Below are 23,314 nucleotides of genomic sequence, written 5' to 3' on the forward strand. Positions count from 1 at the left end.
CTACCAAGCGGGTATATAGATGACAACTATGTACCCTTTTCCCAAGCCTTCCCTCCACATCTCCATCACTCAAATCAAGCAAGTGTCAATAGCACACAGGACCTGAAATCAAGAAAAGGAAAGAGAAAATGAGAATGTCCATCGGGATGGGATGCTTCTGCTACATAGTTCTCGCAATTTAGCAAATCTGGACTGAATACTGCATTTAGATCAATCAAGATACTTAGTAACAGTCTGGGTCAGGACCATGTAGGGCTGGATCCTGAGGGTCCACCATTCGAAGGTGTTGGAGTTTCTCCATGCAGGATCTAATCCTCTGACAGCTCCTGATGGCCTTAAAGCCTGCCAGAGTCCTGGGGCCTGGGGTTGAGGCATGTCGAAAGGTAGGTCTCTCTTTCGTACACGACTAGGCATCCTGAAGTGTGTCAAATAAGAGAGTTATTGTTGAGAATTACTTTGATGTGAGCTGGAAAGAGCATCATGTATTGGATCTGCAGGGCCCTTAGCTGTTTTGCCTCCAGAAATTAACATCTTTGTTGTTGAACCTTCTAGGTATAGTCTGGAAATACCATGACCCATGCTGAATTGCACAAATAGCCTGTCCATGTTTCAGGAGGCCTCATATCGCTGTCTGAAAAGTTGTGCACCTTGGCAACTATAGGGTGCAGTGGGTCCCCTGGCAGGGGTGACTTGTGGGCCCACTCAACTGCATAACAAGCTGCCAGTTCACCTTTGAGGATCAAGGTCTATATCCAGACTGCTACAAAACATGTTGCAAAGGTGCTTTCTGATCCTTCAGATATACCCACAATCTGGATGCTGTTATGGCGGGAGCGCACCTCCACATCTTTCGCCCTCGCCTACAGCTGGTGCACCTGCCGCTTGCGGTCTGATACTGTACTGTGTAAAGTCTTCAACGTGTCTTCTGTCTCTGATATAATTCCCTGCAACGCTGTGACCCTTGCTGCAGTGTAGTGCAGATCTTGGAGCAACAAGAAGAGGTCTGTTTCTACAATTTTGGAACAGGAGTCATAGATGGCCTGTATGATGGCTGCTGACTGATCACTGGGTGGTGGAGGGGGATGCCCCATCTCCTGTCACAATCTCAGGCAGTGGTCGACTTGCCGTAAGCTGTGCTCCCGCTCCACCTCCCCTACTTGAGCGGTCTTGCTGAGGGCCCCCGTAGTGCGTTGCATCTATATCTTCTACTGTGTCTGCCAGCTACATGTGACATGGCCCACGGTCCCCCTTACTCAGGTACCAGTGCCGGTCACTATGTGCCTCTCAGGATGTTGCAAAATTGTATCTCAGGTGGATTAGGAGGCACCCTGCATTAGGTACCCCTCAATTGCTTCTGGATGTGTATCTCTATCAGTCAGAAACCCCCCAGTACCACAGCGCAACAATCACAAGGTCCAGACCTCGTCAGACAGGCAGGTCAGCATGTTCTCTCTGCCGAGGCCTCCCCAGTCATCCAGGCCTGAGGCTGCCACCCTCCACGTGGCCTTACCAACAGTCCCTCTGCAGCCTCAGTCATTAAGCAGCAAGTCCCAGTAAGGCAGGGTATTCTCCAGAGAGGAGGGCTGTAATCTCCAAGCCCACAGCCCATCCAATGCTTTCAAAAAGCGAGGCCACTCTCGCTCGCCCGTCACTGCATCCCCCAGCGTAAAGTATCCGACCTGTTCCTCATCCACCTCGGGCCAGCCTGCTGCTCTGGGATGCCACACGGAGAGCTGAGAGATCGTCTCGGGCTCAATAAAGCTGTCACAGTTGGCAGACACAGCCTGTGACTGTCCTCTGACTTCAGATCTGGTGTGTATGTTTGCAGAGAGACAAAGGAGCTCAGCACAGTTCAAAAGCAGCTGCCATGTTCAGTGTTGAAGACTCCCCCCGCCCTTCCCACAGGTCAAGACTAGTTCCGACATAAGCCACCCGCAGGGTCCAGGCAAGGTGGGATAGCTAAGGCCAGGTCCAGTTCAAGTTAGAAGTGGTCATTCGGGCTCTTTAGGAAAAGGGCATCCAGCAGCTCCTTGTGTACCTGTAGCTTAACAGAGGGTCATACAAATAACCCAAGCAGGCCACATTTTTGTCCTGGACACAAGTAGGAGCAGGTCCACCCTTTCAGGTCTCCTCACAGGAATCAACAGCAGGTGCAGTTCTTCTTCTGCCTTCCATAGGTCCAGTAATGTTCTGAGGTGGGTGCCTAGTGGTGGCACATTTAATCCTGGCACTAGACTGTGGGCGGGGGTGACAAACCAATTGGGAAAAGGTATTTAGTGGTAACCCTAACAACTTTTGCAGCGGTTTCGATGTGCCCTGCTGCAAACAATCCCACAGAAATCCTCTCTACCTAAATCCAACATGGCAGAACGGTTCTTACTCTGTGAGGAACTCCTGTGCCGAGAGGTAAGGCCGTGAAATGAGCTACCCCTCCTCTGTGGTCACTTCAAACCAGTTCTGGGGGCAGCTTCTCCCCCACTGGAATTGGTGCCTGGCTGGCGAGAAGGACACATGAGGGTGCAGACCCAGGTATTAGCTAAATCTGCCTGTGACAGGTCTGAAGTTAATTAAAATCCTGGGCACTGCCCAGTTGGTCATATTGTCAGCGGAACGGCACACCTCACCACACCCAAGAAGTTTCCTCAGCTCTGAATGCAAGTTCACAACTCAGCAAGGTACTAATTAGCTCTAGGGAGGCAGTTAGAAGCTCATGCAAATAGGCTTGTATAGGATTTAGGCAGGTAAAAGGTGACTTTTTAAAAGTACCCTTTGCTAAATGTTTATTAGAAATCCGACTTTACCAATAAATTGGGCTTGTATTAAATATTTTAAAAAGTCCAAGAAATAACTTTGTAGCTGTTTCCTACATGGGGATAACACTATTTCATTTCAGTATTACCTCCATATGGTTTCCTATGAACAGTTAACCTTGCTACAATGAAAATAGCTTTTGATGCCTTCTCACTGTGAATACATGATTAACATTAAACTTTTACATGTCCTACTTTTAAATACCATCCGTCCTGGCCTACGGGCATAAAGGCTAACTTAGGGGTGTCTTTCAATATTTAAAAGGAATGTTTAGCCTGTCAAAAGAAGTTTGTTTTAAAACACAAAGACCGGTGACAGTGGTAGCCCTGCAGTCATAATTTGAATGCTAGTGGTGATACAATGTGTGCTGCAGTTCACTAGTGACATTCAACTTACAGGCCTGGGTACAGTTTGTACCATATATTAGGGACTTATAGGTAAGTAACATATGCCAATTATTAATGCAGCCAACTTTAACATGCTTTAAGGGGTCAAAGCACATGCACTGGGGCCTGGTTAGGAGAGTCCCAGTGCACAGAGTACAAACAAAATAGCAGCGTCAGTCCAAAGATATGGGGAGTGATAAAGCATTTTCTACAATTAGTCACTGTCAATCATGGGTAAGAAAATAAGTTACTTACCTGTAACTGCAGTTCTCAAGTATTGGTATCTTTCATAGATTCACATGCTTGAATCATTCCCCGTCATCGAAGTGGGAGTCCCACGGTACTATAATAAGGCAAGAGGTTAGCAAACAGAGGCTATAATGGCACTATGCCATGAATTTAATAGCCTATCTATGTCCTTTAAAAAAAAAGGACCAAACTTGACCTATAACCAATCAGGCGACAGCACTCACTAGAAACACTCCCCACAGAAGCTAGATCCCTCAGATTTTCGAGCACAAGTGGGAATAAATATAACTCCTAAGTGTAAGGGGAAGCCTCTACGGGAAGAGGGTAGGTTGCATATGAATCTATGAAAGAGACCAATACTGGAGAACTACAGTTATAGGTAAAAATGTACTTATTTTCTTCTCCGATATTGGATCTTTCATAGATTCACATGCTTGAATCAGATTAGGTTAGCCGTAAAGATGGGAAAATAATAGCATACAATAATAATGCAAATATTCTCAATAGTCATTAAAAAAAAATGAAGAATAATAATAATACCAACATAATAGTAGCGGATGGTGGGGAAAAGAAACTGATAAAAGGCTAACCTTACTGAAATAGATGGTGCAACACAATTTGTCCCACGGCCATCTCATCTTTGTCTGCAGCATCCAGACAGTAATGCTGGGTACCGGTATCCCTGGTGGACCATGTTGCCGCTCTGCAGATTTGCTGAAACTGCACACCAGCAAATAGAACCATGGATGTAGAAACAGCTCTTGTTGAATGCGCCTTACCTTGAGTAGTTAAAGGTCACCCTGCTGCATTATGGCAGAATTGAATGGCTGTTGCAATCCATCTTGCAATGGAAGGTTTAGAGACTGGTAGTCCTTTACGCAAATTGCCATAGGCGATAAATAACTGATCAGATTTGAGGAACTGCCTTGCTCTGTGCAAATAAAACTTAATGCGCTTTTAACATCTAAGGTGTGTAGAGACCTTTTAGAAACAGTTTGAGGGTTTGGAAAAATGTCCTTAAAACAATAGGTTCATTATGGTGGAAATCCAAAGGTATTTTTAGAATGAATTTAGAATTAGTCCTTAACATCACTTTGTCTTTTTTGAATTGCATGAATGGTTGTTTTATAGTGAATGCTTGCAATTCACTAACTCGTCTAGCTGATGTTAATGTTAATAGTAATGGCGTCTTCCAAGAAAGATATTTCAATGCTGTTTTGTGGATTGGCTCAAAAGGGCCTTTCATTAATTGACCTAATGTAACATTTTGATGCCAAGAAGGAGGAAGTTCCTTCACAGGTGGAAAACTTCTAAAGAATCACTTGAGGAACTGCTTAATTCTTGTGGACCAGAGAGCAGATGAGTTTACCGATCTCCTAAAGCGAGAAATCGCTGCTAAGTTTACTTTTATTGATTAATGTGCAAGGCCAGACTTAGCTAGCTGAAGAAGATATGGGAAGATCTGCACTGGTATAGAGAGGAATGGATGTAATTCTTTTTCTTAACACCATACAAACAAGTTACTTACCTTGATGGTAATTCTAAGGTAAGAGATCTATAAATACGGTCTCTTTTAGATACAGAAAAGTTCCCACTTTAGTTTTTTTAATTTGCTAGTGGAATCCGCTTTAGTGAGGATTTCTCTACGGTCTTTGAGATATCGAAGGTTTCGAACTCATGGTAGGTAGTATATAGCCCCTGTTCATGCAGAGTCAACGTTGGAGTGGTTGTCAGAGGAATGTGAGGTGGTCTGATAGAAGAAGCTCCATGTACCAGAATTGCAGGTCATTGTGGAGCAATGACGATAAATCTGCATGGATCTCCTTCATTTTTCTGAGTAATCTTGGTATCAAAGGAATTTGGGGAAAGCGTAAGCAAATATTTTTAGCATTCAATCAAAAAGGCATTTAGCCAGGATCCTTTCTGGGGATGATATATTGCATAGTATAAGCACTTCTTGTTTCGCTTGGCTGCAAATAGATCAAGATGCTGTGGGTCCCAGCTAAGGAATATTTCCAGCAGAACCTGGAGATCGAGTTCCCACTCGTGATAACTGGTTGTTAGTCTGCTCAAAGTGTCTGCTATCACATTGGATACTCCTGGAATATGTTTCAGTGTTACATTGCTCTGCAAGGCCCAATTCCAAATTGTTTGCGCCTGATGTGATAGAGCACCTGATCTTGTCCCTCCCTGTTTGTTCAGGTAGTGCATGTTGGTGGTATTGTCCGTACGGAAGAGCCTGCAATTCTAGGGAGGAATGAGAACAGAGCCTTCAGCTCTAGTAGATCTATACTAAAGAGAACAATGGTTCTGACGGGGTGATCAACTGATTTGCACTAGGTACATTAAAGGAAATATGCTTTAGTCATATAACAAAGTAACACACCAAGAAAAAACAACCAATTTATGTCAAAGGGTGTATTTCTTTACTTTGTACTTGTATATATGCAAATCAATGAAAAGAATTGAAAAAGGCTGTCTGTGACAGGAAACACACACGGCGAATGAGCCAATGGCAGTGTGGTACAATTAGTGACTGGTAGTGATAAATGACAAAGTGCTGTACATAGGTGACATAAATAACATATATACTTACACACAAACAATATTTAGAATGAAAGTCCACAACTAATTGCATAAATCCGAATGCAAGATATAATTTTCTTTTCTGGTCAGGGAATTGCGTGGACTAATTAAGACAACAACGTCGACCTTTCGACCCTTAATAGTAGTGCAGATTAGTAAGCATCAGAGGCGGGTCTTCATCAGGACAAAGGTGATAGGGTGACAGCCGAACAATTTGAAGTTCTATATTCCGCACGTCCAACTTTGCAGCAATATTCAGGGAGGTGTCAGCCAACAGCTCCAACTCACATCCGTAGATTGTGGTTCTGTTTAAGTCATTAAAAGCTTTTCCTCACCAGCCGGTGGTAATGATTATTTTGGGCCCTCAAAGGCGATCAAGTGACTGTGGAAGTAAAAAGAGTGAGGGGAGATCGGTACAGGAACTGAAACACTCCTAGGAGGCATTTATACTATCACAAACCTGTGTGAACATAGTAATTAAGCCGTAAAGAAAGTGCCCCTGGACCTCTACACGGAAAAGCCCTTCCCTTGCACTCGAAGTAGCGGTAATGAAAGCAATAACACAATCGCTGTGTCAGAACCTTTTAAGAACAACTGTTGGCGAGTGCAGTTTGGAGTATTATGCACAAGGTGGCAGTAAAGGCATATGCAACTATTTAAACATAAATGTGCCCGAAAAAGATCTAAATAGATTAAATTGTGGCTGCGCAGTGGAGGATAATAACGTGTATTCCACAGGTGTGCCAAGTATCACGCATCAGGTGTGATTGTAACGCATTTCAGTGTGGTGTTCCGCATCACCGCACTAAAATGCATTGTCACTCAATTTAATGTGCCACTATCTCACTCCGCTGTGCCAGCGCTAAAACTGGCTACGCCAGGCTGATAGCGCGCATGCCGGTGTACTATCGAGCTCTGTACCCCCCCTCGTTTTGCGCATGCGCAGTAATGGTGTGCATGCGCATATTATGCCCCTGTGATGTGCACCATAAATTGATTTACCCCCTTTCACCTCTGACCAATCACAAGTCTCACTCTTTTTCTCATCCAATCACAAGTCTCACTCTTTTTCTCATCCAATAGATCGCTTCCTGACTGTTTGCTTCAACCAATCATCGCATTTCGATGTATTTATTAATCGCCAACCTTCTGGAATTTTTCCTACAGCCAACGTTCTGGAGCTTTTCCCACAGCCCTGCTGAACTTTTACCACCCCTGCCGACATTGTTGTTTTTTTCTGCTCGAGTTCAGTTGTGCAACCCTTGCATCGCTTCCAATTGCGTGTGTCGCAGTGTATACGACATCCCTTGCATCGCTTCCAATTGTGTCGAATACAGTGTCTACTGCAACCCTTGCATCGATTTAGCTTGAGTCTGTAGCTTCCAGTTGGTGAGTAGTCTGCCAATGTATGTCCATCTCTCTTGCTAAGTCACCGTCTTTGGCAATGTTATGTCGAAAATGCCATAAAGCTAATAGCTAGGAAGAATGCATGGAAGACTTACATGGTTCATATTTATGGAAATTACGATAGGAAGACGGAGTTTCGTTTGAATAATGAAACACAATTGTATATGAATTGCTAATGACCATGAATAACGTGTAAAGGAATTATATTGTTTATATTCATGCAAACTTTGTAAATAGGACATTTGGTCAAAAATGGAAGAAAGACTATGATATGGAATGTCACATCACCGGGCAGCGATATGCACAGGAGGTGACGGTTCCAAGAGGTGGTGTGTCTCGAATTGGGGATAGAATATATCATGAATCTTTATGGCACGGACATCTGGCCATCTTTTAGAATTCATTGCGGGTCGTTATTTAATTTGTTGTCGCTTCAGTTATGGCCGTGGAACAACAATGATACCCTATTTCCGGGTTTTTTACAGTCTAGTCTCCCGGCCAGGGGTGTGGTTTTCCCATTGCCGGGAGGACGCTTAAGTTTGGGTCTTCCGGTCACATGTCACAACATACAGTTGGCAGTGAACCGGGAACCCGACACGGAACGGACTTGTTGGACCTGGCCCTTTTTGGCAGGTTCACCCCGAAACTTTTTGCTGTTTCCTAGCCTGTTTCTGTGACCTGGTGTTGGTGATTTTGGGTCTCTGCGCACTTTTTCACTGTGGTCCAGTGTAAAGTGTGTGTGCTCTCTGTGTGTGTGGTGAGAGTGACCTGCCCTCCCATAGGAATGCATGGGGAATATGTGTGACCATGGTAGTTCCTGATGTGTGGGGAGTGCAGGGTCGAGTTTGGTATGTGCGAACTCGTGAGATTGAATGCTGCGTAATGATGTATGCGGCATGAACGTGTCTAGTGTGGAAGTGCCATTTCTAGAAGTTGGCATGTTTGTGTAATTTGTGTCTGGCTTGTGATTGGCTGGAGCCTAGCTCCAGGAGTCTGGATGGGTCTGCCCAGTGGTGAGTGTTGAGATTAGCATGCTGATGTGAGGGGAGGGGTGCACCTGGGCATGAATAGGGCTGGGTTTTCCCTCCACAATGCTGGCTCCAACCCTTGTGGTGCGTCTGATGTCCCTAGCCTGGCCAGTGAAAGGAGTTCCCTATAACCAGTTGTAGCTGGTTCTCACATTGCCTGCACCCTGCTAGACAAAGGATTTTACTGTATAAAAAGGGGCTGTGTCCCCTTACAAAATGTTCTTGTTTATGACTTGAATCCTGCCAGGGGCGTGCTGCTGCTTGGGCCCAGGGGAAGGCTTGCCTCCCTGGGCTCTGCCCAGCCCCTGGATGCCTGAGGGACTTTTCCTTACCCTGGGGCTACTTTCTATTCCAGTTATTTCTTTGGAACTTTGCCTTTACTCCCAGCTCCCAGAGAAGAAAAGGATCTTCTGCAGCATGGGAGCGCTTTATTTTACTTTAGTGCCCTGGGAGCACTGTGCTTATTTTCATGGTTAGTCCAGCTTAAGGATTCTCCCCCCAGGGATGATGAGAGCCGCTATTTTTATTATTTAGATGTCAAGCGGCTGCCCACGCCGTATATTTGCCCCTTTATTTTTAATTCGATGCTGCGAGGGTGCCCACCCCTCGTTGTGCCTCGGAATTGCCGCTGCAGCCCGGCCGCGGCCGCCCGGGAAGTCAGGCGAGTTGGCCAGTGACAGGGCGGGGCCGCGGCAGGACCGGAAGCTGTGCGGCGTAGGGGAGAGAAGAAGCATGGCGGCTGCGGCATGGAGGGATTAATCCAGTGGTGTCCAGGAGAGTCTCGGGTCCCAGGAGGGGGCCCGGGTGATGCCGCGTATTGCCGCCTCCAGTAGAGAAGCCGAGGAGGAGAATGCTGGAGTCCCCCGAGAGATGCCCGGTGAGTAAAGGAGGGCTGGGGGGCTCCGTGAGTCTGATGGTGGAGCCGGTCTTAACCCGGTTCCTGTCCTGATAGCCCAGCAGGTATGGAGACGGGAGCGGAGGGGGCCCGAGGAACATTGCCGGTGCCTGCCCCCCCCGGCCTATGAGGAGTGTTGCTGGCAGAGCCCTACGCATCAGGAGGAGAGTCCCCGTGCCGGAGCCCGGTAAGGGGAGGGTTCGGGGGTGTTAGTTCCTAGGCAGCGGGCTGCTCCAACAGTGCTGGCGATATTATTATTTTTTTAGCCTGAGGGCTCCAGCGCACGGGGCATGTTTTGTTTGCGGGCCATGCCCGATTTTTCTGTGCTCAGAGGGGCCCCCGCTCGTTGTGTGAGGAGCCAGTGTGCTCCCTGGGGGGCAAAGTCATTGGTAGAGTAGACGTGCTCCAACGATGGGGCAAGTTATTTAAGGAGCTCATGCGCTCCACAGTGCCAGGGGTCATGGTTGTCTCAGGAGCCCAGGTGGCTCTCCCGCCCCCATTAGTTTCCAGAGCCTTGGTGGCTCCAACACATGGCATGTGCTGTTCTGTACAAGAGCCAGTGGGCTCCAATGCCAGGGGGCCTGTTTAAACCAGGAGCCTAGGTGGCTCCCTCTCCTCCAGTTGTTTTCTAGAGTCTAGAGGGCTCCCCATGTTTGGCGCAGTATTGTCCAGAGGGGCTAGTGAGGGCCCCTGTCGCAGTTTGCTGTTTCTCAGCTGCCCAGCAAGTAGTGGGCAGCTGCACCGTTTAGGCGCAATTGGAGAAAGAGAGTCCCTGGGAGGGACAGAGATGGCACAGTGGTGCCAGGCCTTCTACAGCTGCGCAGCACTTAGTGCCAGCTGCAACGTTTAGGCCTTGTGACTGTTCTCAGCTGCCCAGCAAAGAGTGGGCAGCTGCAACCTTTAGGTTTGCGCCGGTGGCGCACCCCTGACTGGTGCTGCATTGGCAGCGCGCCCTGACATTCTGAACACAGGGCTTTTGAGCCCCTTTCTTGAGATGACCAGTTGGCCAGGGGGCTGGTATGTGATTATTGCGTAATGTGATTTTACTATGTTTATGATAGTAATTGCCTAAGGTGATGTTTGCGCAATGTGATTATGAGGTTATTTTACCTATGTATGTTTATGCATCATGTGTTTTCCTTCCCTACACCTCTGAATATTTTGATGTATCATGTGTAATGCTTCTGACCTATACCCCTAAATGTATTTTAGTCTTAGGTGGTTGTGTTTTGCCTAGTATAATTTATACTAGAGAGGTTATGTATGTGTCCATGCGTGATCTAGGCCTATGGTTATTAGTATTGTGTAGTGTGTACCTACCTGCTACCAGTGGTTACTGGTTGTGATCTATAATTGTTATTTTGTGTTATACTTATTCTATGTTATAGAAGTGCTATTTCTGCTAAGTGTTGATTCTGACAGTGGCCCATGTGGCCCTGTCCTGTAAATAATCCTTTGTGAATATTGCCCGTGCACAATTGACACAATGAATATTGTGTGATTACTATCTGATGTGTTTTGACAATACAAAAGTTATATTTATATAACCTTGTGTGGGGTTCCTTTTGTGGTGTGCCAGGATGTTGTTGCTGTTGTGTGCGTGCGCAAATGCTTTACACATTGCCTGCGGGATAAGCCTGTCTGCTCGTGCCAAGCTACCAAGGAGGTGAGCAGGGGTTATCTTGGCATGTGACTCCCTTGCCCTGACTAGAATTGTGGTTTCTGCCTGGCTTTGGCGTAAGCCTTAGCCAACCAGAAATCCCAGTTCTAACAGGACTGATCTCTACTATTGTGTGAGTAGAAACTGCCTGAATGTATGCGCAGACCGCGACGAGGCCAATTCAGAACGTGTTTTTTGATACTTGCCCTTACATTTTTTCGTCGATAGAGTCACGCATGCTGCAAGCCATCCACTTCAGCAAGGCTTGAGGTTCCCTGGATTTGTAGGATTGAACTTAAATATTGCAAGGTAACATTCCTCTGATCATACGCACTGGGTGCCTAGAGATATTATAATCTAGTGCTTTCAACTGACTTTGTAGAAGGCAGCTCTTGAATCTTGGAGTCATGCACAAGAGTGCCATTGGATATCATGTGGTTTTATATGTTTATTTTTTACAGAGCGCCTATGTATTCGTAGTCGCAGCTATAATTACCACTTACGGCTGTGTTTCACTTTTAACTGGCTTCTAGGAGGACAAACATATTGTGTTACGGTAGGATTTTTATTATAACACGATCAAACAGCCGTTTCAACACGGGGGTCGGAGCTTGAATTCACCAGCTTTACTGGAAGCTGACTTGGAGTTTTTATCTTTTTTGTATCCTTGTCCCCGCCCCTGCTGTAGGTTTTTAGACTTGGAATCTTGATTTATCTCTTTTCGATTACTGACGGCAACGGGCCCCGCCGGGTCGGAATTGACACCGGTGGAGCGGTGAGCCCTGTTACAACTTTTATTCACACGTCCTGCACCTACTTTGAAAGTGTGTTTTTTGTAAGACTCATCAGTCTTTCCTTGTATTTTTGACCCCCCTTTTTCTCTATTTTCACCTTATTTTTCTGACGGACCTTGACCGATTTGCGATACGGACGCAAGGTATGCCATTATAAGAGGCTCTCCTTTTTGGGGAGGACGTGAAAATCAGATCACCTGATATTTTAGGATAGGGGCACGCGTTGCGTTGCATTGAGCACGGGTGCGTCTTGGGTGACCAATGTCCTCACTAATGGTTATTTTTGGGACGCTCTATATGGTAGATGTAGCGTTCATGCTTGTACGTGTAGGACCGGTTGGAACTACATGTGTTGCCATAACCATCTTTTGGCCAATTGTCACCATATGTAACATATTCACTGGGCACCACTTTTTTATGCTCTGATGCACTTGGTATTTTAGATGCTGTGTATGCTATATACGAGTATGTTTGATCTATCAGATGTTCCATTGTATATTTTTTGTAACTTTTTCCAGCCCTGAGGAGTCGCGTTAACTCTGTTCCTAACGCGACGAAACACGTGTCGGCTGGCTTTTGGAACGATTAAAAATCTGCGAGAAATCTAACGCTTAAAGAATCAATGATTACTGTTATCTTTGTTTCCATATATTTTCACTGTTAATGTATAGCTACGAATGTTAAGGATTGTTGATTATGTGTGCATAGGCATTTCTTGCTACTAGTTATTTGTGTGTCTATTTATAGACACACTTGTGAGCGGTTATAGGGTTTTCCCGCTTGCCAGTAGCACCATACAGATACTTTGGAGTTACACACACCTCTGCGTATACAAGAGGCTGAGCGCCTGGGTATTTATCTGAGGATTAATTAACCCTTTGTAGTTGAGTTATGTCTCCATGAGGGCGACGGGTTTTCTGGTATAGCGCTACTTTATACTACTAATACTCAAACTCACAAAGCTAATAACAGAGGAGGAAGGTTCGAGCTACATTATAAAAGGTGACTTTAACATGTTCCTTGCCGAGGGCATTGATCAAGGTAGCCCAGAAGACGACAAACAGCGAGCATGGGGATCCACTCCCAGGACAACTACAAGTGGGGCAAACCAACTAAGACCTCGAAGGATTTGCTGAGACAGCTGGAAAGTTTATTGTTGGTAGCGTTAAACGGCTGCATGCTAGGGGACAGACTCCAAGCCCCAACCTTCCACAGAAACTCAGTTAACACTGCAATTGATTACACCTTCCTCGCTCTACCACTTTTTTTGGTTTAACAATGGACTTTAGGATCGGGGTGTCTGACCACAGCACTCACTCTTGGTATACAGGGCACCGCCTTAACATATACAAATCTAGACTCCCATCCAATGTTGAGATACCAACACAGGAGAATTATATGCAAAATACGCGAACCAGAAAAGCTATCAGCCGCTGCAAAAACACTGTGGGAGGAAAATAAACCCTCCCAAGGAAACACCGTCCACGCCTGGGAAATCTTCACCAAAGCTCTAGGTCAATCCGCCCCCTCGGCAGCCGCACAACAAGCAAAAAGAGAGTATCAGCAAAAACAAAGCGTCAGGGCGGAAACAAGCCAGTGCCATCCATCTCTCATTGAGTCAGCATGTCGAATTAAGACAAATAAAGGGAGCCATAATCAGAGCGATCCGCTCCCTCCGCCAAGACAACCCGATTGTCGGAACTGTAGACGCACTAAGAAAGCTTCTGACTAGGAAAAAGAAAATTATTTGGCGAGCACAAAATGTCAACAAGGAATCACTCTGGGCTAAATTACTGTACGACGCTAAAATTAATAACAGCGCAAGATTCTGGCAAACGGTTAAGAGCATTGAGAACCCATTGGCACCTGAGATTAACTCACACATAACAGAGGACGTTTGGACAAAATATTTGCAAACTTACTTTAATGTAGATCCACATAGCAATCTGCAAAAAACAGCTGAGCATCACATCGCACAACCCCCCCCCCCCCCCCCCCGACCCATCCAATTGAATGGATGACCACTCAGCTTCTCTCCAAAAATGATCAAGAGCAGAATTCAGCAAAGCCATCTAGAGGGAGCACCTGGGCCCAGCGGTTGGCCACCAATGTTATACAAACAAGACCCAAAATACTGGTCCAGCGCATTACTACCACTCTTTGACAACATCGCAGACACAGGACTAATCCCAGAGTCGTGGAAAGGCTCTATTATCTCCCCTATTTATAAAAAAGGCTGTAAGAGTGACCCAAACAACTATAGGCTTATTGCTCTTATCGACATTGAGGCCAAATACTAAGCAGGCCTTATACTGGCCAGGGAAAAAATAATTAATCCCAATCAATCAAACAGGGTTCCAGCAAAAATTAGGAACCACCACAAATATTCTGGCCCTCTCACTCCTAGCTGAATGCACAAAAGCAACAAGAAAACCACTATTTGTCTGCTTCATCGACTATAAAGCCGCTTTTGACAGCATAGACAGAGGAAAATTATAGTCAAAGCTAGCTCGATGGGAAATCCCTTCCGCTCTCCTGAATCAACTCATTCTATTACACACTGAGACATGGGTTCAAATAAAACTGGGGAGCGGCACGATCGTGTCCAGGCGGATTCCAATGACCAAAGGTTTACAGCAGGCTTGCGTTCTTGCTCCAACCCTATTTAACCTCTTTGTGGCAGACCTCTCAACCAAACTAGATAACTGCAACCATCATGCACCAAATCTGGGCGGCTTCCCCCTTTCAAATTTATTGTATGCTGATGACCTGATATTAAATCAGCCAAACTACAGTCGGCTTACAGCACTTACTTCATACTACAAATAACTTTGCTACAAACAACGGGTTAGAAATAAACCTAGAAAAGTCGACAATGGTGCTAAACCAGCGCAGCGCAAAAAAACGACCAAAATGGCAGCTGGGCGAGAGTGAACTCGAAGTGGTCAGAGAATATAAATACCTAGGAATAATCTTCGACAAAAAGGGGTCGTATGACCAACAAAAAGAGGCAATTCAAAGGCTAGGGACCCTCCTAGCAATCACTTTAAAAAACCTTTAAAACAAAATAACCGGACCAAACCTGCTCCCGCTGCTCGAAGTGCTTTGAGCAAAGCTACTACCAATGAAAACCTACAGCAGTGAGGCCATGCGAGGGAAGGACAAAACAACCCTGGATAAAACAGTCGCCAAAGAGCTAAGAATAATATTCAAGTTTCCAAAATATACTTCACTAGCGCAACTAAGGCTCGAATTCGGATTACTTAACCAGGCAATAAGCCGGAAGGGCGCGTATGTAAAAATCTGGTACAAAATAAAGAGCGCCGCGGCCGGATCGCTGAACTCATTTCTATGGAAGGAAATATCAAGGAAAAACAACTCCCCCGCTAAGGCTTATCTTCAATCAGGGATCAGCGTGTTAGCCCTGGAGAACATCTGGGAGTCAGGACTTCCATTTAACAACGTCAAAGTCCTGGTCAATAAGTCGATAAAGCTCGTCTCTACTAAAAAAGATCAAGCATGCTTAAATAAGAGGGTCCACAGCTGGTTCGTGATTCAAAGTTATTCAAAATGCTCACCACAATCGTACTTTGGCACCAGCTTCTCCGGAATACTAAAGGAAAGCTTCCTGGCATTGAGGATGGGGGTTTTAGCTGTCAAAACCCACATGCCCCCCTGGAAACGCTCATCTCCAACCACCCTCTGCAGATTATGTGGAGAAACCAAAGAAGACGTGTTGCATCTTCTGTGTATATGCAAGTCTCTAGACCGGGAGAAGAGAGAGTTGTTAAAGCCGCATATAAATGAAATGCAGATCCGGTCTTGCAGACAGGCAGTGAAGGCGTGCTTTGATGGGGCCAACGTTAGACTAGTTTGCAGTTTTGTCTGTTTTATGAAAGAAGCACAAACAAAACTATGCGCAGAAACCTGAGTACAATCCCCCACGCCCAAGCCTTTCTGTCCGGTGTCTGCTCATGACCCCCATCGCGCATAGACACTAAGACTAGCGGGCCACGATCCAACAATCGACCATTAGATCTATGTACACAGTACCTGGGACTCGCACATAGTCTTCGCCTGAATTATGAAGTTTACTATAATTTTATCATACGTATTTTTAGCCAGCTAAACTCTTGATTTTAGAACATAGTAACTCTGTTTTTAAGGAAATAATAAATTGTGTTATATATGTGTTTTTATAGCTGTATGGACTGCTAAGATTTTAATTAATCAAGCAATAAAGACTTACTTACTTACTGGTGGATGTAATGAGAAAGACGACCCCCTGGTTGCTCCCTAGATTGTGGTAAGTAGCAGGCACAAGAGAAAGATCATTGCTTTCTAGTGACATCTCGTGCCCTGGTAGGCTGTTTTTATTTTGCTGGCTGTTTGTAAGCCACTGCAGGTGGTTGTCTGTACTGTTCCGCATATTATGGCTTGTATTGTTCTTGATAAGACTGATCTTGTAGTCTATAATGTTGTAACCTTCTTCTGTAAGAGTAGGAACATTTTCCTCAATTCCCACGAAAAGGTTGTTTTCGAAATGTAATTTTCCTAGGACTTGGCGGTGTCAGTATCCTCTTTAAAAGTTAGCAGAGTTTCGTCAATGTGTTTTCCGAAAAATGCTTCTCGGTCATAGGGCACATCCCAAATTTTTGTCTGGACTTCTTGCCTGAATATTGCTGCTTTTAACCAGCCCATGTTGCAAAGAACTGCTGCTCCAGCTAGCTGCAGAAAACCAGTTGAAGAGATATCGGTAGCACATTCAATTATCTCCGAAGAAGCTCATTCGCCTTCCAAGAGAATCTTTTTGGTATCAGGTTTAACATCCTCTAGAAGTAGATCGACAGACTGTGTCCTATCCGACCACAATTGTCTGTCAAATCCACCTAGAAGTGCTAGAGAATATGCTGCTCTTACTGTAATTGCTTTCATGCTGGAATAGCATTTACCAATACGTCCATGACTAGCTGGTGGTGTTGTGATAGGGAAGCAAGAATTCCTGGAGCGTCGCTGGGCTGCTTGACTGATGACTCAATCCTGTCTTGGTTGCCCAATAAGACATGCTGGAGCATCATCCGGTGCCTTATATTTTGTATCCAATCTGGGCATAACCGCCGCCACTGTGGCTTGGTTTTTCATGATACCTATTCCCTCCTGCCATATAAAATCTATAACGGTGATCGGTCTTGCTAAATTTTTTGATGGTTCTTTAAAGTTGTAAAGAAAACAGTGTGTTTGGTAGAGAAAGGCAACTGGAAACACTTTGCCGCCCTCTCCATGATGTTATGGAAACCACCAATATCGTCCAGCGATGAATCCACCAGAAGAGATGGTGTAGTTAGCAGATATAACAACAAAAAGTGTCTGGGGGTCAAAGAGGAAGAAAGGGTTTGGGTGTGTAAACAAATAAGTGGCACCATAAAGATGACGAAGAAAAGGTGGTAATGCAGATATGTGACAACAAACACTACATTCCTCAAGTTGGGAAAAAGTACCCATCAGTTTCTACTCTGTACTGCCCTAGTCATCATTTGGGCTCTCCGTAACCCGGGAGAGAGTGCTGTCCGTCACTCGATGTTGCTGTGACGGACCATTACCATGGGGTAAATATGTTTTTTTTTAAAATATAGGTAATACCGGAAATATTTTCAGTAAGACGGGGTAACTTACTTGCAGTGCAGTGCAAAAAATGTAGAGTGAGAAATTGTGAAATAATGTAAAATTGGATAGAAATGAATAGAGATTAGCAAAGAATTCTTTAATGATTTCTCTCAGTTCTCCCAATATTAAAAACAGTATCGTGAGCTAACAGATTTAACAAAATATCTGTTTGCAGAAAGGGGACCCCCTTCTGCAAACAGATATTTTGTTAGATACGTATTATTGGGGCATGTGTCTGTATGTAGGTCGTTAATCCTGCCCTTGGACCCTCATTAAAACTTTTTGTTTCTTGTAGTCAGCAGATAGTCATCCTACTCATTAACAGTGCATGCGTGATCTCTCCTTGCTCTTCCTGATCACCATCTGAAGTGTCAAGAGTCATGAGCAGGAGGTTCTGCCAATGGTAGAGATGACAGAGGAGTACCCGATATTTGCAATGTCAGCGGCCGAGGAGGTGATGTTTGTTGTGGAGACAGTATTGATGGTTGCAGTCGAGAAGTAGGCATAAAAGAAAGCGGTTCTGGGAACTGTTTGTTATAATCTGGTAGCATGTCTTGGAGGTTGGCTAATAAATCCAGAGGCATCTGGATAGAACGGTCCTGTTGATGTTGTGGTATATAAGCAGGATACTCTTGACAATCCACTTCATAATATTGGTAATCATCATCATCATATTCCTGTCATTTCACTTATAATTCTGAAGGACTACGAGCAGCTCTGAAAGGGCTATCATCTTCAGATTCCTCAACTAGTAAATGAGTCAGAGGAAAAAGTGACACTTTGCTTGGAGATGTGTGAGATGGAAGAATCACATCAGCAATAGGTTTATCAGAATATGAGAGGCATGACACTGGCGCCAGAGGTGCCAACGGTACTAAAGATGTGAAAATATCAACCTCCGTCGAGGAGGATTGTTGCCGTCTACAAGAGTTCCTTCTAAGATATTTTCTGTAATAGATCTGCCAACATGGATGTCTTCGTCAACATAATATGCCTCTTCATTGTCGACTGATGTCGTAGACGAACGCTTAGATGAATGCTTTGTCAACAAGACTGGAGACAGTGGAGTCGACAACAATCTGCAATTTACCATGATTGTAGACGCTGCCAGAGACGATGACATTACCACTGTTGACACTGCCGTAGAAAAGGTAGACATCAAGGTAGTCGATGTTGTCGACGAGAACGACGTCAACGGCGTCGTCGCCAACAGTATGAAAATTGGAGACATATTTGATTTTTTCACAGCAAGTGCTCCTGTTGTCGACAGAAGGGATTTAGAAGACATTTTAACAGATACTTGTTTTTCAGATGGAGTAGTAGGCTCTGAAGGAACCTTTGAGGAAGGTATGGACTGTAATTTCTCCTGAGATCTTTTAGAACGACCAGATACTTCATGGTGGGATTTCTTAAAGGCCTTCTTAGGTTGTTTCAGAAGACTCATTGTCAGAGGATCTATCCTTTATGTGAGATGTGCCAGATCTCAAAGAAACATCACTGTTACCCTCAGAAACTGGGGTTTCCTTCGATTTAAGGCTCTGTAACCACAACAGAAGTCTTCCCTCTCTGTCTTTGAGGGTCTTCGGGGAGAAAGGGCAACAGATTTTAAAGTCTTTGACTGTGCAATAAGGATAGAGACAATAAATGCACTTTTTATGAGAGTCATCAAGGTAAAGTCTTTTTTTACCAAATGTGTTACATGGCCTGAATAATCCCTTCTTAGAATGTTCTGACATTGTCAGAATATCCATAGGTAATATTACAAAGAAATATTTGTCTGACCTGAAAAGACTTTTTCTGAAATCAGTAAGTTTGAAGAATAAACTGAGCAGAGCTCAACCAGCGAGACTCCCTTAACATTACGGGCGGTAGAAAATATGAGGAATCTAGCCTTTGTGAGGCATGTTTAAGAGGGTGTTGTCACCTGAATAGTTATAGGTAAAGTTTGGTCTTTTTTTTAAAAGAACATAGATTGGCTGTTAAATTCATGGCCTAGTGCCATTATAGCCTATGTTTACTAACATATTACTTTATTATAGTACCGTGGGACTCCCATTTTGATGACGGTAATGATTCAGGCATGTGAATCTATGAAAGATCCAGTACTGGATAACTTATAAAGTCTGAATTTCAAGATGGGCTGAACAGAGTGGGGATTTACCACACCTGCTAAATTGCATTACCGCTTGGTGTGGTACATAATATGTGTGGCAAATACCTCCTTCTTTGAGTGTTCAACAAGAATATTAAACATAACATGCAGAATAAGTTTTAAGGGAAATAACTGCACATGTTTTGACTTTTCTAGGGGTCTTTTCCCCTCCGATAAATTTCAACAGATTTGACCTACTGGAATCTACCATGGGAAAACTGTGAGTGTGTGATTAGTATCACACAATTCCAATCCCTGTTAAAACTCTAGTTTGCACCAGAATTGGAATGTAACCCTAAACTTGAAATCAGGGCCTAAACCTTTTCAGTTCCTAGTTCAGGACAGTGGCAATAGCTTTCATACAAACATCAGAACAGATACCCAATGTCTATTAAAACATAAATTAGACATTTCTTTACCGGATGCTATGCCAGCTAACTTAGTTTTAATTTCAAACAACACCCAAATATATTTTTTGGGAACAGAGTTACACCACATCACAGGCTCTGCTGCGACATACAAAGGAGGTCCCTCGTGTTGCTTGTACCAGGTTGCTTGCTCTATTTGTGGTTTGTTTGCTCCGTGTGCGCAGGAAGTTGGAACTTTAATTTGCCCCGTATTGCTATAAAACTAATTGTGATACATTTATTTGAAGATCTATGTTTACATCAAAGCCTGCGCTTACACACTTTATTGGCTCAAACCTTAACTGGAATCAAATTTTAAACTCTACCCCTGGTTGATATACACAATTTCTCTCCCAATTATATGTTCTCACTTGATGATGCAAATAAAAGAAAAGCTAATCATGGTACTGTTAGAACTCTTGGCCCACAGAGTCCTCAACATCATCAAACCCTTAGCAATGGCACAGCTGAAACAAGTCAACTAGAAACTGCATACTATTTTTAAACTAACAAACTAGGAATGTGCCCACATATATTATGGGAAACAACAATCTTGCCATACAACTACTACTATCAGTTCCTTGGCAAAACAAACCAATCTCACTCAATAATGTTCAGGCACAGTTGCCTGGAAATTAGTTAGACAGCAAGCTACAGGGCAGCTACACTTCAGAGGACAGGTATATCTAGCCCACCTGCCAGGTAAGTTGGCCCTGCACATCATGTTTCCATTCCTAGCATGCACAAATTCTGAAGGTAAGCCCAATCAATACTCTGAGATTCACTTATTGAGTATTTGCCGGTATATTGCGTTGAGCAGGCCTGCAGCAATTTGATCACTGTGTATGCGACTCGGGTCTGCATTGGCTCACCTTACGTTTTCCCCAGACTTAGCCCTACTACTAGGTGCATCATTGAGCATGATCTATGCACATCAATTGCTTTTACCTCAAATAGTGATAATTCTAAAAATGGACTCTGCTTGCCTGCCAGTCTTACCTTGCGTCTTTCCTACAGGAATGACTACTAACCGTTCACAACAGCAAATAGCACCCCATGACTTACTGTCTCACTTCTCTCGAACCATTGAGCAACCCATTGCACCCCCAAAGAGATCACTATGACGCAGCAAGTATAAAAGTATAAACCACATAAGGACTATGCAGAGCTAGGTCTTATTTAGTTCTGAGGAAGAACCCATGTGATTAGAGATGAAAACGGGCTATTATTGATAAATATCAAAGGGCTTTATGTAAAAAACGTTTTTATAGGTCCCAGACATCCTGATTCGCAGAATTGGACCATTTACAACAGCATAGAAGTATTTTGTAGTGCACAAAAGCCAAATTGCGATTTGGTAACGTGTTACCGAATGTAATTTGGCTTTGAGAATCAGTATTTAAAAAGTGCGTATTTAAGGCGTCCCTTCCACATACTGTGCATTCAGGTCGCAAAACAATAATATTTTACAGACACCTTGAAGGAGGTGGTAGCCCATTCGCAAATGGGCAGGGGTCCCAAAGAGACCCCTTCCACTTTGGGAATGTACAAAAACTGGAGGTGGTCAAATGGACCACTGTCTACTCCTAAAAAATTTAAAGTAAAAGTTTAAAATAATTGTTTTATTTAAAAGCAGTCACAGACATGGTGGTCTGCTAACTTCAGCAGACCACCATCACTGTGATGGTAGCAATTCCTAGTGGGTCACAAATTACGACTTACTTCATTAATATTCATGAGTTAAGTCGATTTGTGACCCCTCTAGGAATCGCTTTTTTAAATATATTTTTTATACACTGGGAATTGCGATTTCCTAATTGTAATTCGGTAAGAATCGCAATTTGGGAAATCAAAATTTCGAATGTGTCTACATGTGGCCCATGAGCCCTCATTGACAGCATCTTGAACCTGAGTGCACACTGGCAAAAGGATAAACAAAAATTGTGTTATGCCTTCAAAAAATATACTTGCTAACTTTCAAAACCAAGTCAAAATTACACTAAGGATCTACGGGAGAAAACCCAGATGAGAGCGTCTCACTCCCTAACAGTACATCAAACTCACAAAAGATCCAGTCTCTAACAACTAGGGGAGTTGGTTAAGAGAAAGTATTCTTTTTTAAGGACGAAAACCCTCACTCCCCCAAAGGTGATATGTTTCACCATGGGGCTCCCTCCTTGCACTTGGGCCGCAAGGTCCCAAGTGTGGGCTACAACTCGCCACCAAGTGAGATAGGTGGAGAGGAGCTGAGGTGTTTACAATGGGGGAAACCAATGAGATATGTGAGTGAGGGGCAGAGTGAAAAAGAGATTTGTGAAAAATCAAAACTATCTCACGGGACCCAATAATTTTATTCAATGGTACCCATGGAAAGGGTTAAAAGAAAAGAGGACTGGGGGTTCAAAGCAAATGTATCCCCTTAGTGGTCAACATGTTTCTGCCTTCAACTGACTCCAGCCGGAGTTCCTGTGCATTCTTCAGGACCAATAGACAAGTCACTCTGCATTAAATCATCAAATAAATCAGATGGATATACTGGCCGTGAATGTATTGAGCCACGAAAAGGATGGGTGATTAGTACACCATCTCCATCTGATGGAGGAGTTCAGTTTTACCTCTCTTCAGGCCTATGGTACCCCACAGCAGTCTCGGTTATTAAAACCGTTCGGTAGTGTAAGTGCGTTTCCATCTGGAGGAGTCCTGGTGAACTTTCAAAACCACCCTTTAAGCTCAGCAGTCTCTCTCACTGTCCAAGCTTCAGCATGTCTGCACCAAAGAGGAAGTTTCTGATAGGTTAAGGAGTCAAGACAGTGTTCACTGTTTGCTCCCCCTTCGGTCTCCAATTAGCTGCTGAAGGTTTAGCAGTCAAGAGGCGTGAGCTTTTCTTTTCTGTCTTGTATCACCAGGACTGCAACTGTTCAAGAGGAAAAGGAGCCTCTTTGTTGAGGACTCCTTTCTAACTGAAATAGCATTTTCACTGACCCCACCTGCCACTCTATGGAGAGGATATGAGGGAGGCTTTCAGCTTACCCGCCGACGGTAAGAGCAAAAACTACATCAACTCTCTTGCCTGACCAGGACAGGTCCCCCACAGGCACTGAACACACAGGCCTTGATGCCTGTGCACCCAAGGCATGAATTAATAATTCATCAGTAGTGGGGAACGGTCCTGTGGCTCTGATTTGCCCAATTAGCTACTTTAGGTCAGCAAGGGTCCCTTAAATACTGATGTTTCCGAAAGCGCTCTTCTCATCTGTGCTGGTACCTTTTGGTGT

General features: G+C 44.3%; 1 protein-coding gene across 1 annotated transcript in view; it reads right to left on the reverse strand.

Moving 5' to 3' along the window:
• The window catches only part of AGBL3 (AGBL carboxypeptidase 3), a 687,703-nt gene that overhangs the window by 481,131 nt on the left and 183,258 nt on the right, over positions 1-23,314 (reverse strand). The gene's annotated exons all lie outside the window — the stretch shown is intronic.

The sequence above is a fragment of the Lissotriton vulgaris genome, chromosome 1_2, assembly GCF_964263255.1.
Source record: "Lissotriton vulgaris chromosome 1_2, aLisVul1.2, whole genome shotgun sequence".
Taxonomy (NCBI): domain Eukaryota; kingdom Metazoa; phylum Chordata; class Amphibia; order Caudata; family Salamandridae; genus Lissotriton; species Lissotriton vulgaris.